Raw genomic sequence first — 18,052 nt, 5'->3', positions numbered from 1 at the left:
GGCAACGCAAGTTAGGTCTGGGATAGGTCTGGGATTTGCCCTCATCAGGGTCATACTTTCGCATTCTTCACATACTTCTTGAACAGATCCTGGGTTTTTTCTGGTTTCGATCACGTAGTAAAGTGGTACCACACTGAAGCAGACCATTAAACCTGGTTTCGGTCAATATTTTTGAGGATAACACATGTTAGGTCTAGGTTAGGTCTGGGATTTGCTCTCGTCAGGCCCGTACTTTCGCATATTTCTGATTCTTGTTGGCCAGATCCTGGGCTTCAACTGGTTTGGATCACGTAGTAACGTGGTACCACACTGAAACAGTCGATTAAACCTGGTTTCGATCAATATTGTAGAGGATAACGCACGTTTTGTCTGGGATAGGTCTGGGATTTGCCCTCATCAGGCTCATACTTTCGCGTTTTTCACATACTTGTTGACCTGATCGATATTTTTTTCTGCTTTGGATCACGTAGCAAAGTGGTACCACACTGAAACAGTCAACTATACCTGGTTTTGATCAATATTATATAGGATAACGCAAGTTAGGTCTGGGATTTGCCATGATCAGGGTCATATTTTCGCGTTTTTCACAATCTTGTTGAACAGATCTCAGGCTTTTTCTGGTTCGGATAACGTAGTACTGTGCTACCACACTGAAACGGTCGATTAAACCTGGTTTCGATCAATATTTTAGAGGATAACGCGTGTTAGGTCTGGGATAGGTCTGGGATTTGCCCTCACCAGTCTCATACTTTCGCATTCTTCGTTGATCGGATCCTGGGTTTTTTCTGATTTGGATCTCGTAGTAATGTGGTACCACACTGATACAGTCCATTAAACCTGGTTTCGATCAAAATTTTAAAAGATAACGCATGTTAGGTCTAGGTTAGGCCTGGGATTTGCCCTAATCAGGGTCATACTTTCGCAGTTTGAACATACATGTTGACCTGATCGAGGGTTTTTTCTACTTTGGATCACGTCGTAAAGTGGTAACACACTGAAACGGTCAATTAAACCCGGTTTCGATCAATATTTTAGAGGATAACGCAAGTTATGTCTGGGATAGGTCTGGGATTTGCCCTCATCAGGGTCATACTTTCGCATTTTTCACATACTTGTTGAACAGATCCCTGGCTTTTTCTGGTTTAGATCACGTAGTAATGTGGTACCACACTGAAACAGTCCATTAAACCCTGGATTCCATCAATATTTTAGAGGACAACGCGTGTTAGGTCTAGGTTAGGTCTAGGTTAGGTCTAGGATTTGCCCTCATCAGTCTCATACTTTCGCATTCTTCACATACTTCTTGAACAGATCCTGGGTTTTTTCTCGTTTCGATCACGTAGTAATGTGGTACCACACTGAAGCAGACCATTGAACCTGGTTTTAATTATTATTTTAGAGGATAACGCATGTTAGGTCTAGGTTAGGCCTGGGATTTGCCCTCATCAGGGTCATACATTCGCAGTTTTAACATACATGTTGACCTGATCGAGGGTTTCTTCTGCTTTGGATCAGGTAGTAAAGTGGTACCACACTAAAACAGTCAACTAAACCTGGTTTGGATCAATATATTAGAGGATAACGCAAGTTATGTCAGGGATAGGTCCGGGATTTGCCCTCATCAGTCTCATACTTTCGCATTCTTCAAATACTTCTTGAAAAGATCCTGGATTGGATCACGTAGTAATGTGGTATCATACTGAAACTGTCAATTAAACCTGGTTTCCGTCAATATTTTAGAGGATAACACATGTTAGGTCTATGATAGGTCTAGGATTTGCCATCATCAGACTCATACTTTCGCAGTTTTAACATACTTGTTGAACAGATCCTGGGTTTTTTCTGCTTTGGATCACGTAGGAAAGTGGTACCACACTAAAACAGTCAATTAAACCTGGTTTCGATCAATATTTTAGAGGATAACGCAAGTTATGTCTGGGATAGTTCTGGGATTTGCCCTCATCAGTCTCATACTTTCGCGTTTTTCACATACTTGTTGATCGGATCCTGGGTTTTTTCTGGTTTGGATCACGTAGTAATGTGGTACCGCACTGAAGCAGACCATTAAACCTGGTTTCGATTATTATTTCAGAGGATAACACATGTTAGGTCTAGGTTAGGTCTGGGATTTGCCCTCATCAGGGTCATACTTTCGCAGTTTTAACATACATGTTGACCTGATCGATGGTTTTTTCTGTTTTGGATCACGTAGCAAAGTGGTACCACACTGAATCAGTAAATTAATCCTGGTTTCGTTAAATATTTTAGAGGATAATGCAAGTTTTGTCTGTGATTGGTCGGGGATTTACCCTCATCCGGCTCATACTTTCGCGTTGTTCACATACTTGTTGAACGGATCCTCGGTTTTTTCTGATTTGGATCACGTAGTAATGTGGTACCACACTGAAACATTCAATTAAACCTTGTCTTGATAAATATTTTAGAGGATAACGCATGTTAGGTCTGGGTTAGGTCTAGGATTTGCCCTCGTCAGGCTCATACTTTCGCATATTTCTCATACTTCATGGCTAGATCCTGGGCTTTTTCAGGATTGGATCACGTAGTAATGTGGTACCACACTGAAACAGTCATTTAAATCTGGTTTCCATCAATATTTTAGAGGACAACGCAAGTTAGGTCTAGGTTAGGTCTGGGATTTGCCCTCATCAGGCCCATACTTTCGCATTCTTCACATACTTCTTGAACAGATCCTGGGTTTTTTCTGGTTTCGATCACGTAGTAATGTGGTACCACAATGAAACAGTCAATTAAACCTGGTTTCCATCAATATTTTAGAGGGCAACGCAAGTTATGTCTGGTATAGGTCTGGGATTTGCCCTCATCAGGCACATACTTTCGCGTTTTTCACATACTTGTTGAACTGATCCTGGGTTTTTCCTGGTTTAGATCATGTAGTAAAGTGGTACCACACTGAAGCAGACCATTAAACCTGGTTTCGGTCAATATTTTTGAGGAATACACATGTTAGGTCTAGGTTAGGTCTGGGATTTGCTCTCGTCAGGCCCGTACTTTCGCATATTTCTGATTCTTGTTGGCCAGATCCTGGGCTTCAACTGGTTTGGATCACGTAGTAATGTGGTACCACACTGAAACAGTCGATTAAACCTGGTTTCGATCAATATTGTAGAGGATAACGCACGTTTTGTCTGGGATAGGTCTGGGATTTGCCCTCATCAGGCTCATACTTTCGCGTTTTTCACATACTTGTTGACCTGATCGATATTTATTTCTGCTTTGGATCACGTAGCAAAGTGTTACCACACTGAAACAGTCAGCTATACCTGGTTTTAATCAATATTATATAGGATAACGCAAGTTAGGTCTGGGATTTGCCATGATCTGGGTCATATTTTCGCGTTTTTCACAATCTTGTTGAACAGATCTCAGGCTTTTTCTGGTTCGGATAACGTAGTACTGTGCTACCACACTGAAACGGTCGATTAAACCTGGTTTCGATCAATATTTTAGAGGATAACGCATGTTAGGTCTGGGATAGGTCCGGGATTTGCCCTCACCAGTCTCATACTTTCGCATTCTTCACATACTTCTTGAACAGATCCTGGGTTTTTTCTGGTTTCGATCACGTAGTAAAGTGGTACCACACTGAAGCAGACCATTAAACCTGGTTTTGATTATTATTTTAGAGGATAACACATGTTAGGTCTAGGTTAGGCCTGGGATTTGCCCTCATCAGTCTCATACTTTCGCAGTTTTAACATACATGTTGATCGGATCCTCGGTTTTTTCTGGTTTGGATCACGTAGTAATGTGGTACCACACTGAAACTGTCATTTAAGTCTGGTTTCCAACAATATTTTAGAGGACAACGCAAGTTATGTCTGGGATAGGTCTGGGATTTGCCCTCATCAGGCTCATACTTTCGCGTTTTTCACATACTTGTTGAACTGATCCTGGGTTTTTTCTGGTTTAGATCACGTAGTAATGTGGAACCACGCTGAAACAGTCTATTGAACCTGGATTCCATCAATATTTTAGAGAACAACGCAAGTTATGTCTGGGATAGGTCTGGGATTTGCCCTCATCAGGCACATACTTTCGCGTTTTTCACATACTTGTTGAACTGATCCTGGGTTTTTTCTGGTTTGGATCACGTAGTAATGTGGTACCACACTGAAACTGTAATTTAAGTCTGGTTTCCAACAATATTTTAGAGGACAAAGCAAGTTATGTCTGGGATAGGTCTGGGATTTGCCCTCATCAGGCTCATACTTTCGCGTTTTTCACATACTTGTTGAACTGATCCTGGGTTTTTTCTGGTTTAGATCACGTAGTAATGTGGTACCACACTGAAACAGTCCATTAAATCTGGTTTCGATCAAGATTTTAAAAGATAACGCATGATAGGTCTAGGTTAGGCCTGGGATTTGCCCTAATCAGGGTCATACTTTCGCGTTTTTCACATACTTGTTGAACAGATCCTCGGTTTTTTCTGGTTTGGATCACGTAGTAATGTGGTACCACACTGAAACTGTCATTTAAGCCTGGTTTCCAACAATATTTTAGAGGACAACGCAAGTTATGTCTGGGATAGGTCTGGGATTTGCCCTCATCAGGCTCATACTCTCGCGTTTTCCACATACTTGTTGTACAGATCCTGGTTTTTCCTGTGTTGGATCACGCAGTAATGTGGTACCACACTGAAACAGTCCATTGAACCTGGTTTCGATCAATATTTTATAGGATAACGCAAGTTATGTCTGGGATAGGTCTGGGATATGCACTCATCAGTCTCATACTTTCGCGTTTTTCACATTCTTGTTGGCCTGATCCTGGGTTTTTTCTGGATTGAACCACGTAGTAATGTGGTACCACAATGAAACAGTCAATTAAACCTGGTTTCCATCAATATTTTAGAGGGCAACGCAAGTTATGTCTGGGATAGGTCTGGGATTTGCCCTCATCAGGCACATACTTTCGCGTTTTTCACATACTTGTTGAACTGATCCTGGGTTTTTCCTGGTTTAGATCATGTAGTAAAGTGGTACCACACTGAAGCAGACCATTAAACCTGGATTCGGTCAATATTTTTGAGGAATACACATGTTAGGTCTAGGTTAGGTCTGGGATTTGCTCTCGTCAGGCCCGTACTTTCGCATATTTCTGATTCTTGTTGGCCAGATCCTGGGCTTCAACTGGTTTGGATCACGTAGTAATGTGGTACCACACTGAAACAGTCGATTAAACCTGGTATCGATCAATATTGTAGAGGATAACGCACGTTTTGTCTGGGATAGGTCTGGGATTTGCCCTCATCAGGCTCATACTTTCGCGTTTTTCACATACTTGTTGACCTGATCGATATTTTTTTCTGCTTTGGATCACGTAGCAAAGTGGTACCACACTGAAACAGTCAACTATACCTGGTTTTGATCAATATTATATAGGATAACGCAAGTTAGGTCTGGGATTTGCCATGATCTGGGTCATATTTTCGCGTTTTTCACAATCTTGTTGAACAGATCTCAGGCTTTTTCTGGTTCGGATAACGTAGTACTGTGCTACCACACTGAAACGGTCGATTAAACCTGGTTTCGATCAATATTTTAGAGGATAACGCATGTTAGGTCTGGGATAGGTCTGGGATTTGCCCTCACCAGTCTCATACTTTCGCATTCTTCACATACTTCTTGAACAGATCCTGGGTTTTTTCTGGTTTCGATCACGTAGTAAAGTGGTACCACACTGAAGCAGACCATTAAACCTGGTTTTGATTATTATTTTAGAGGATAACACATGTTAGGTCTAGGTTAGGCCTGGGATTTGCCCTCATCAGTCTCATACTTTCGCAGTTTTAACATACATGTTGATCGGATCCTCGGTTTTTTCTGGTTTGGATCACGTAGTAATGTGGTACCACACTGAAACTGTCATTTAAGTCTGGTTTCCAACAATATTTTAGAGGACAACGCAAGTTATGTCTGGGATAGGTCTGGGATTTGCCCTCATCAGGCTCATACTTTCGCGTTTTTCACATACTTGTTGAACTGATCCTGGGTTTTTTCTGGTTTAGATCACGTATTAATGTGGAACCACACTGAAACAGTCTATTGAACCTGGATTCCATCAATATTTTAGAGAACAACGCAAGTTATGTCTGGGATAGGTCTGGGATTTGCCCTCATCAGGCACATACTTTCGCGTTTTTCACATACTTGTTGAACTGATCCTGGGTTTTTTCTGGTTTGGATCACGTAGTAATGTGGTACCACACTGAAACTGTAATTTAAGTCTGGTTTCCAACAATATTTTAGAGGACAACGCAAGTTATGTCTGGGATAGGTCTGGGATTTGCCCTCATCAGGCTCATACTATCGCGTTTTTCACATACTTGTTGAACTGATCCTGGGTTTTTTCTGGTTTAGATCACGTAGTAATGTGGTACCACACTGAAACAGTCCATTAAATCTGGTTTCGATCAAGATTTTAAAAGATAACGCATGATAGGTCTAGGTTAGGCCTGGGATTTGCCCTAATCAGGGTCATACTTTCGCGTTTTTCACATACTTGTTGAACAGATCCTCGGTTTTTTCTGGTTTGGATCACGTAGTAATGTGGTACCACACTGAAACTGTCATTTAAGCCTGGTTTCCAACAATATTTTAGAGGACAACGCAAGTTATGTCTGGGATAGGTCTGGGATTTGCCCTCATCAGGCTCATACTCTCGCGTTTTCCACATACTTGTTGTACAGATCCTGGTTTTTCCTGTGTTGGATCACGCAGTAATGTGGTACCACACTGAAACAGTCCATTGAACCTGGTTTCGATCAATATTTTATAGGATAACGCAAGTTAGGTCTAGGTTAGGCCTGGGATTTGCCCTAATCAGGGTCATACTTTCGCAGTTTGAACATACATGTTGACCTGATCGAGGGTTTTTTCTTCTTTGGATCACGTAGTAAAGTCGTAACACACTGAAACGGTCTATTAAACCCGGTTTCGATCAATATTTTAGAGGATAACGCAAGTTAGGTCTGGGTTAGGTCTGAGATTTGCCCTCATCAGGCTCATACTTTCGCGTTTTTCACATACTTCATGGCTAGATCCTGGGCTTTTTCTGGATTGGATCACGTAGTAATGTGGTATCACACTGAAACTGTCAATTAAACCTGGTTTCGATCAATATTTTAGAGGATAACACAAGTTATGTCTGGGATAGGTCTGGGATTTGCCTTCATGAGGCTCATACTTTCGCGTTTTTCACATACTTGTTGAACAGGTGCTGGGTTTTTTCTGGTTTGGATCACGTAGTAATGTGGTACCACACTGAAACAGTCCATTAAACCTGGTTTCGGTCAATATTTTTGTGGATAACGCATGTTATGTCTAGGTTAGGCCTGGGATTTGCCCTCATCAGACTCATACTTTCGCATATTTCTCATACTTGATGGCTAGATCCTGGACTTTTTCTGGATTGAATCACGTAGTAATGTGGTATCACCCTGAAACAGTCATTTAAACCTGGTTTCCATCAATATCTTAGAGGACAACGCAAGTTAGGTGTGGGATAGGTCTGGGATTTGCCCTCATCAGGCTCATACTTTCGCGTTTTACACATACTTGTTGAACAGACCCTGGACTTTTTCTGGATTGGATTACGTAGTAATGTGGTACCACACTGAAACAGTCCATTAAACCTGGTTTCGATCAATATTTTAGAGGATAACGGATGTTATGTCTAGGTTAGGTCTAGGATTTGCCTGCATCAGTCTCATACTTTCGCATTCTTCACATACTTCTTGAACTGATCCTGGGTTTTTTCTGGTTTCGATCACGTAGTAATGTTGTACCACACTGAAGCAGCCCATTAAACCTGGTCTTGATAAATATTATAGAGGATAACGCATGTTAGGTCTGGGTTAGTTCTAGGATTTGCCCTCGTCAGGCTCATACTTTTGCATATTTCACATACTTCATGACTATATCCTGGGCTCTTTCTGGATTGGATCACGTAGTAATGTGGTACCACACAGAGACAGTCAATTAAACCTGGTTTCGATCAATATTTTAGAGGATAACGCATGCTAGGTCTAGGTTAGGCCTTGGTTTTGCCCTCATCAGATTCATACTTTCGCATTCTTCACACACTTGTTGAACAGATCCCGGGCTTTTCTGGCTTGGATCACGTGGTAATGTGGTGCCACACTGAAACAGTCGACTAAACCTGGTCTCGATCAATATTTCTGAGGATAACGCATGTTAGGTCTGGATTAGGTCTGGGATTTGCCCTCATCAGTCTCATACTTCCTCGTTCTTCACATACTTCTTGAACAGATCCTGGCTTTTTTCTGGCTTGGATCTCACAGTAGTGCGGTACCATACTGAAACAGACCGTTGAACCTGGTTTCGAACAATATTTTTGTGGATAACGCTTTCTAGGTTTAGGCTAGGTCTGGGATTTGCTCTCATCAGGCTCATACTTTCGCATATTTCTCATACTTGTTGAGCAGATCCTGGGATTTTTCTGGATTGGAACACGTAGTAATGTGGTACCACACTGAAACAGTCAATTAAACTTGGTTTCGATCAATATTTCAGAGGATAACGCATGTTAGGTCTAGGTTAGGTCTGTGATTTGCTCTCATCAGGCTCATACTTTCGCATATTTCTCATACTTGTTGAGCAGATCCTGGGATTTTTCTGGTTTGGATCACGTAGTAATATGGTACCACACAGAGACAGTCAATTAAACCTGGTTTCGATCAATATTTTCGAGGATAACGCATGCTAGGTTTAGGCTAGGTCTGGGATTTGCACTCATCAGGCTCATACTTTCGCATTCTTCACATACTTGTTGAACAGATCCCGGGTTTTTTCTGGTTCGGATCACGTAGTAATGTGGTACCACACTGAAACTGTCCATTAAACCTAGTTTCGATCAATATTTCAGAGGATAACTCATGTTAGGTCTAGGCCAGGCCTGGGATATGCCCTCATCAGGCTCATACATTCGCATATTTCTCGTTCTTGTTGGCCAGATCCCGGGTTTTTTCTGGTTTGGAACACGTAGTAATGTGGTACCACAGTGAAACAGTCAATTAAACCTGGTTTCGATCAATATTTTAGAGGATAACTCATGTTAGGTCTAGGCCAGGCCTGGGATTTGCCCTCATCAGTCTCATACTTCCTCGTTCTTCACATACTTCTTGAACAGATCCTGGCTTTTTTCTGGCTTGGATCTCATAGTAGTGTGGTACCATACTGAAACAGTCAATTAAACTTGGTTTCGATCAATATTTCAGAGGATAACGCATGTTAGGTCTAGGTTAGGCCATGGATTTGCGCTCATCAGGCTCATACTTTCGCATATTTCTCATACTTGTTGAGCAGATCCTGGGATTTCTCTGGTTTGGATCACGTAGTAATGTGGTACCACACTGAAACAGTCAATTAAACCTGGTTTCGATCAATATTTTAGAGGATAACTCATGTTAGGTCTAGGCCAGGCCTGGGATATGCCCTCATCAGACTCATACTTTCGCATTCTTCACATACTTGTTGAACAGATCCCGGGTTTTTTCTGGTTCGGATCACGTAGTAATGTGGTACCACACTGAAACAGTCCATTAAACCTAATTTCGATCAATATTTTAGAGGATAACTCATGTTAGGTCTAGGGCAGGCCTGGGATATGCCCTCATCAGGCTCATACTTTCGCATATTTCTCGTTCTTGTTGGCCAGATCCCGGGTTTTTTCTGGTTTGGATCACGTAGTAATGTGGTACCACACTGAAACAGTCCATTAAACCTAGTTTCGATCAATATTTTAGAGGATAACTCATGTTAGGTCTGGGCCAGGCCTGGGATATGCCCTCATCAGACTCATACTTTCGCATTCTTCACATACTTGTTCAACAGATCCCGGGTTTTTTCTGGTTCGGATCACGTAGTAATGTGGTACCACACTGATACAGTCAATTAAACCTGGTCTCGATCAATATTTTAGAGGATAACGCATGTTAGGTCTGGGTTAGGTCTGGGATTTGCCCTCATCAGTCTCATACTGCCTCATTCTTCACATACTTCTTGAACAGATCCTGGGTTTTCACTGCTTTGGATCACGTAGTAATGTGGTACCACACTGAAACATCCCATTAAACCTGGTTTCGATCAATATTTTAGAGGATAACGCATGTTAGGTCTAGGTTAGATCCGGGATTTGCTCTCATGAGGCTCATACTTTCGCATATTTCTCATACTTGATGGCCAGATTCTGGGCTTTATTTGGTTTGGATCACATAGCAATGTCGTACCACACTAAAACAGTCGATTAAACCTGGTCTCGATCAATATTTTAGAGGATAACGCTTGTTAGGTCTTGGTTAGGTCTGGGAATTGCCCTCATCAGACTCATACCTTCGCACTTTTCATATAATTGTTGAACAGATCCCGGGTATGTTCTGGTTTCGATCACGTAGTAATGTGGTACCACACTGAAACAGTCCATTAAACCTAGTTTCGATCAACATTCTCGAGGATAACGCATGTTAGGTCTATGCTAGGTCTGTGATTTGCACCCATCAGGCTCATACTTTCGCTTATTTCTCATACTTGATGTTCAGATTCTGGGCATCTTCTGGTTTGGATCACGTAGTAATGTGGGACCACACCGAAACAGTCGATTAAACCTGGTTTCGATCAATATTTTAGAGGATAACGCATGCTAGGTCTATGCTAGGTCTGTGATTTGCACACATCAGGCTCATACTTTCGCTTATTTCTCAGACTTGATGTCCAGATTCTGGGCTTTTTTTGGTTTGGAGCACGTAGTAATGTGTTACCACACTGAAACAGTCCACTAAACCTGGTTTCGATCAATGTTTTAGTGAATAACGCATGTTAGGTCTAGGTTAGGCCTTGGATTTGCCCTCATCAGACTCATGCTTTCGCTTTCTTCACACACTTGTTGAACAGATCTCGGATTTTTTCTGGTGTGGATCACGTGGCAATGTGTTACCACACTGCAACAGACCATTAAACATGGTTTCGATCAATATTTTAGAAGTTAACACACGTTAGGTCTACGTTAGGTCTGGTATTTGCTCTCATGAGGCTCATAATTTCGCATATTTCTCATACTTGATGTCCAGATTCTGGGCTTTTTTTGGTTTGGATCACGTAGTAATGTGGTGCCATACTGAAACAGTCCACTAAACCTGGTTTCGATCAATGTTTTAGAGGATAACGCATGTTAGGTCTAGGTTAGGCCTTGGATTTGCGCTCATCAGGCTCATACTTTCGCATATTTCTCATACTTGTTGAGCAGATCCTGGGATTTCTCTGGTTTGGATCACGTAGTAATGTGGTACCACACTGAAACAGTCAATTAAACCTGGTTTCGATCAATATTTTAGAGGATAACTCATGTTAGGTATAGGCCAGGCCTGGGATATGCCCTCATCAGACTCATACTTTCGCATTCTTCACATACTTGTTGAACAGATCCCGGGTTTTTTCTGGTTCGGATCACGTAGTAATGTGGTACCACACTGAAACAGTCCATTAAACCTAGTTTCGATCATCATTCTCGAGGATAACGCATGTTAGGTCTATGTTAGGTCTGTGATTTGCACCCATCAGGCTCATACTTTCGCTTATTTCTCATACTTGATGTCCAGATTCTGGGCATCTTCTGGTTTGGATCACGTAGTAATGTGGGACCACACTGAAACAGTCGATTAAACCTGGTTTCGATCAATATTTTAGAGGATAACGCTCGTTAGGTCTAGGTTAGGTCTGGGATTTGCACACATCAGGCTCATACTTTCGCATATTTCTCATACTTGACGGCCAGATTCAGGGCTTTTTCTGGTTTGGATCACGTAGTAATGTGGTACCACACTGAAAGTGTCGATTCAACCCGGTTTCGATCAATATTTTAGAGGATAACGGATGTTATGTCTGGGTTAGGCCTCGGATTTGCCCTCATCAGACTCATACTTTCGCATATTTCTCATACTTCATGGCTAGATCCTGGGCTTTTTCTGCTCTGGATCACGTAGTAAAGCGGTACCGCACTAAAGCAGTCGATTAAACCTGGTTTCGGTCAATATTTTAGAGGATAACGCAAGTTATGTCTGTGATAGGTTTGGGAATTGCCCTCATCAGGCTCATACTCTCACGTTTTTCACATTCTTGTTGAACAGATCCTGGGGTTTTTCCGGTGTGGATCACGTAGTAATGTGGTACCACACTGAAACAGTCGATTAAACCTGGTCTCGATCAATATTTTAGAGGATAACGCATGTTAGGTCTAGGTTAGGCCTTGGATTTGCGCTCATCAGACTCATACTTTCGCATTCTTCACACACTTGTTGTACAGATCCTGGGCTTTTCTGGCTTGGATCACGTGGTAATGTGGTACCACACTGAAACAGTCAATTAAACCTGGTCTCGATCAATATTTTAGAGGATAACGCATGTTAGGTCTGGGTTAGGTCTGGGATTTGCCCTCATCAGTCTCATACTGCCTCATTCTTCACATACTTCTTGAACAGATCCTGGGTTTTCACTGCTTTGGATCACGTAGTAATGTGGTACCACACTGAAACATCCCATTAAACCTGGTTTCGATCAATATTTTAGAGGATAACGCATGTTAGGTCTAGGTTAGATCCGGGATTTGCTCTCATGAGGCTCATACTTTCGCATATTTCTCATACTTGATGGCCAGATTCTGGGCTTTATTTGGTTTGGATCACATAGCAATGTCGTACCACACTAAAACAGTCGATTAAACCTGGTCTCGATCAATATTTTAGAGGATAACGCTTGTTAGGTCTTGGTTAGGTCTGGGAATTGCCCTCATCAGACTCATACCTTCGCACTTTTCATACAATTGTTGAACAGATCCCGGGTTTGTTCTGGTTTCGATCACGTAGTAATGTGGTACCACACTGAAACAGTCCATTAAACCTAGTTTCGATCAACATTCTCGAGGATAACGCATGTTAGGTCTATGCTAGGTCTGTGATTTGCACCCATCAGGCTCATACTTTCGCTTATTTCTCATACTTGATGTCCAGATTCTGGGCATCTTCTGGTTTGGATCACGTAGTAATGTGGGACCACACTGAAACAGTCGATTAAACCTGGTTTCGATCAATATTTTAGAGGATAACGCATGTTAGGTCTATGCTAGGTCTGTGATTTGCACCCATCAGGCTCATACTTTCGCTTATTTCTCATACTTGATGTCCAGATTCTGGGCTTTTTTTGGTTTGGAGCACGTAGTAATGTGTTACCACACTGAAACAGTCCACTAAACCTGGTTTCGATCAATGTTTTAGAGGATAACGCATGTTAGGTCTAGGTTAGGCCTTGGATTTGCCCACATCAGACTCATGCTTTCGCTTTCTTCACACACTTGTTGAACAGATCTCGGATTTTTTCTGATGTGGATCACGTGGTAATGTGTTACCACACTGTAACAGACCATTAAACATGGTTTCAATCAATATTTTAGAAGTTAACGCTCGTTAGGTCTAGGTTAGGTCTGGGATTTGCTCTCATCAGGCTCATAATTTCGCATATTTCTCATACTTGATGTCCAGATTCTGGGCTTTTTTTGGTTTGGATCACGTAGTAATGTGGTGCCATACTGAAACAGTCCACTAAACCTGGTTTCGATCAATGTTTTAGAGGATAACGCATGTTAGGTCTAGGTTAGGCCTTGGATTTGCGCTCATCAGGCTCATACTTTCGCATATTTCTCATACTTGTTGAGCAGATCCTGGGATTTCTCTGGTTTGGATCACGTAGTAATGTGGTACCACACTGAAACAGTCAATTAAACCTGGTTTCGATCAATATTTTAGAGGATAACTCATGTTAGGTATAGGCCAGGCCTGGGATGTGCCCTCATCAGACTCATACTTTCGCATTCTTCACATACTTGTTGAACAGATCCCGGGTTTTTTCTGGTTCGGATCACGTAGTAATGTGGTACCACACTGAAACAGTCCATTAAACCTAGTTTCGATCATCATTCTCGAGGATAACGCATGTTAGGTCTATGTTAGGTCTGTGATTTGCACCCATCAGGCTCATACTTTCGCTTATTTCTCATACTTGATGTCCAGATTCTGGGCATCTTCTGGTTTGGATCACGTAGTAATGTGGGACCACACTGAAACAGTCGATTAAACCTGGTTTCGATCAATATTTTAGAGGATAACGCTCGTTAGGTCTAGGTTAGGTCTGGGATTTGCACACATCAGGCTCATACTTTCGCATATTTCTCATACTTGACGGCCAGATTCAGGGCTTTTTCTGGTTTGGATCACGTAGTAATGTGGTACCACACTGAAAGTGTCGATTCAACCCGGTTTCGATCAATATTTTAGAGGATAACGGATGTTATGTCTGGGTTAGGCCTCGGATTTGCCCTCATCAGACTCATACTTTCGCATATTTCTCATACTTCATGGCTAGATCCTGGGCTTTTTCTGCTCTGGATCACGTAGTAAAGCGGTACCGCACTAAAGCAGTCGATTAAACCTGGTTTCGGTCAATATTTTAGAGGATAACGCAAGTTATGTCTGTGATAGGTTTGGGAATTGCCCTCATCAGGCTCATACTCTCACGTTTTTCACATTCTTGTTGAACAGATCCTGGGGTTTTTCCGGTGTGGATCACGTAGTAATGTGGTACCACACTGAAACAGTCGATTAAACCTGGTCTCGATCAATATTTTAGAGGATAACGCATGTTAGGTCTAGGTTAGGCCTTGGATTTGCGCTCATCAGACTCATACTTTCGCATTCTTCACACACTTGTTGTACAGATCCTGGGCTTTTCTGGCTTGGATCACGTGGTAATGTGGTACCACACTGAAACAGTCAATTAAACCTGGTCTCGATCAATATTTTAGAGGATAACGCATGTTAGGTCTGGGTTAGGTCTGGGATTTGCCCTCATCAGTCTCATACTGCCTCATTCTTCACATACTTCTTGAACAGATCCTGGGTTTTCACTGCTTTGGATCACGTAGTAATGTGGTACCACACTGAAACATCCCATTAAACCTGGTTTCGATCAATATTTTAGAGGATAACGCATGTTAGGTCTAGGTTAGATCCGGGATTTGCTCTCATGAGGCTCATACTTTCGCATATTTCTCATACTTGATGGCCAGATTCTGGGCTTTATTTGGTTTGGATCACATAGCAATGTCGTACCACACTAAAACAGTCGATTAAACCTGGTCTCGATCAATATTTTAGAGGATAACGCTTGTTAGGTCTTGGTTAGGTCTGGGAATTGCCCTCATCAGACTCATACCTTCGCACTTTTCATACAATTGTTGAACAGATCCCGGGTTTGTTCTGGTTTCGATCACGTAGTAATGTGGTACCACACTGAAACAGTCCATTAAACCTAGTTTCGATCAACATTCTCGAGGATAACGCATGTTAGGTCTATGCTAGGTCTGTGATTTGCACCCATCAGGCTCATACTTTCGCTTATTTCTCATACTTGATGTCCAGATTCTGGGCATCTTCTGGTTTGGATCACGTAGTAATGTGGGACCACACTGAAACAGTCGATTAAACCTGGTTTCGATCAATATTTTAGAGGATAACGCATGTTAGGTCTATGCTAGGTCTGTGATTTGCACCCATCAGGCTCATACTTTCGCTTATTTCTCATACTTGATGTCCAGATTCTGGGCTTTTTTTGGTTTGGAGCACGTAGTAATGTGTTACCACACTGAAACAGTCCACTAAACCTGGTTTCGATCAATGTTTTAGAGGATAACGCATGTTAGGTCTAGGTTAGGCCTTGGATTTGCCCACATCAGACTCATGCTTTCGCTTTCTTCACACACTTGTTGAACAGATCTCGGATTTTTTCTGATGTGGATCACGTGGTAATGTGTTACCACACTGTAACAGACCATTAAACATGGTTTCAATCAATATTTTAGAAGTTAACGCTCGTTAGGTCTAGGTTAGGTCTGGGATTTGCTCTCATCAGGCTCATAATTTCGCATATTTCTCATACTTGATGTCCAGATTCTGGGCTTTTTTTGGTTTGGATCACGTAGTAATGTGGTGCCATACTGAAACAGTCCACCAAACCTGGTTTCGATCAATGTTTTAGAGGATAACGCATGTTAGGTCTAGGTTAGGCCATGGATTTGCTCTCATCAGACTCATGCTTTCGCATTCTTCACACACTTGTTGAACAGATCCCGGATTTTTTCTGATGTGGATCACGTGGTAATGTGTTACCACACTGTAACAGACCATTAAACATGGTTTCAATCAATATTTTAGAAGTTAACGCTCGTTAGGTCTAGGTTAGGTCTGGGATTTGCACACTTCAGGCTCATACTTTCGCATATTTCTCATACTTGATGTCCAGATTCTGGGCTTTTTTTGGTTTGGATCACGTAGTAATGTGGTGCCACACTGAAACAGTCCACTAAACCTGGTTTCGATTAATGTTTTAGAGGATAACGCATGTTAGGTCTAGGTTAGGCCTTGGATTTGCCCTCATCAGACTCATTCTTTCGCTTTCTTCACACACTTGTTGAACAGATCCCGGATTTTTTCTGGTGTGGATCACGTGGTAATGTGTTACCACACTGTAACAGACCATTAAACATGGTTTCGATCAATATTTTAGAAGTTAACGCACATTATGTCTAGGTTAGGCCTGGGATTTTCCCTCATCAGACTCATACTTTCGCATACTTCAGATACTTGTTGAACAGATCCTAGGTTTTTTCTGGTTTGGATCACGTAGTAATGTGGTACCACACTGAGACAGTCGGTTAAACCTGGTTTAGATCAATATTTTTGAGGATAACGCATGTTAGGTCTGGGTTAGGCTTGCGATTTGCCCTTATCAGGGTCATACTTTCGTATATTTCTCATACCTGACGGCCAGATTCAGGGCTTTTTCTGGTTTGGATCACGTAGTAATGTGTTACCACACTGAAAGTGTCGATTCAACCCGGTTTCGATCAATATTTTAGAGGATAACGGATGTTATGTCTGGGTTAGGCCTCGGATTTGCCCTCATCAGACTCATACTTTCGCATATTTCTCATACTTCATGGCTAGATCCTGGGCTTTTTCTGCTCTGGATCACGTAGTAAAGCGGTACCGCACTAAAGCAGCCGATTAAACCTGGTTTCGGTCAATATTTTAGAGGATAACGCAAGTTATGTCTGTGATAGGTTTGGGAATTGCCCTCATCAGGCTCATACTCTCACGTTTTTCACATTCTTGTTGAACAGATCCTGGGGTTTTTCCGGTATGGATCACGTAGTAATGTGGTACCACACTGAAACAGTCGATTAAACCTGGTCTCGATCAATATTTTAGAGGATAACACATGTTAGGCCTAGGTTAGGCCTTGGATTTGCGCTCATCAGACTCATACTTTCGCATTCTTCACACACTTGTTGTACAGATCCTGGGCTTTTCTGGCTTGGATCACGTGGTAATGTGGTACCACACTGAAACAGTCAATTAAACCTGGTTTCGATCAATATTTTAGAGGATAACGCATGTTAGGTCTAGGTTAGGTCTGCGATTTGCTCTCATCAGGCTCATACTTTCGCATATTTCTCATACTTGTTGAGCAGATCCTGGGATTTTTCTGGTTTGGATCACGTAGTAATGTGGTACCACACTGAAACAGTCAATTAAACCTGGTTTCGATCAATATTTTAGAGAATAACTCATGTTAGGTCTAGGCCAGGCCTGGGATATGCCCTCATCAGACTCATACTTTCGCATTCTTCACATACTTGTTGAACAGATCCCGGGTTTTTTCTGGTTCGGATCACGTAGTAATGTGGTACCACACTGAAACAGTCCATTAAACCTAGTTTCGATCAATATTTTAGAGGATAACTCATGTTAGGTCTAGGCCAGGCCTGGGATATGCCCTCATCAGGCTCATACTTTCGCATATTTCTCGTTCTTGTTGGCCAGATCCCGGGTTTTTTCTGGTTTGGATCACGTAGTAATGTGGTACCACACTGAAACAGTCCA

The sequence above is a fragment of the Colletes latitarsis genome, unplaced genomic scaffold (assembly GCF_051014445.1).
Source record: "Colletes latitarsis isolate SP2378_abdomen unplaced genomic scaffold, iyColLati1 scaffold0024, whole genome shotgun sequence".
Classification (NCBI taxonomy): Eukaryota; Metazoa; Arthropoda; class Insecta; order Hymenoptera; family Colletidae; genus Colletes; species Colletes latitarsis.
The sequence above is the reverse complement of the archived record's forward strand: the minus strand, read 5'-3'. Positions refer to the sequence as shown.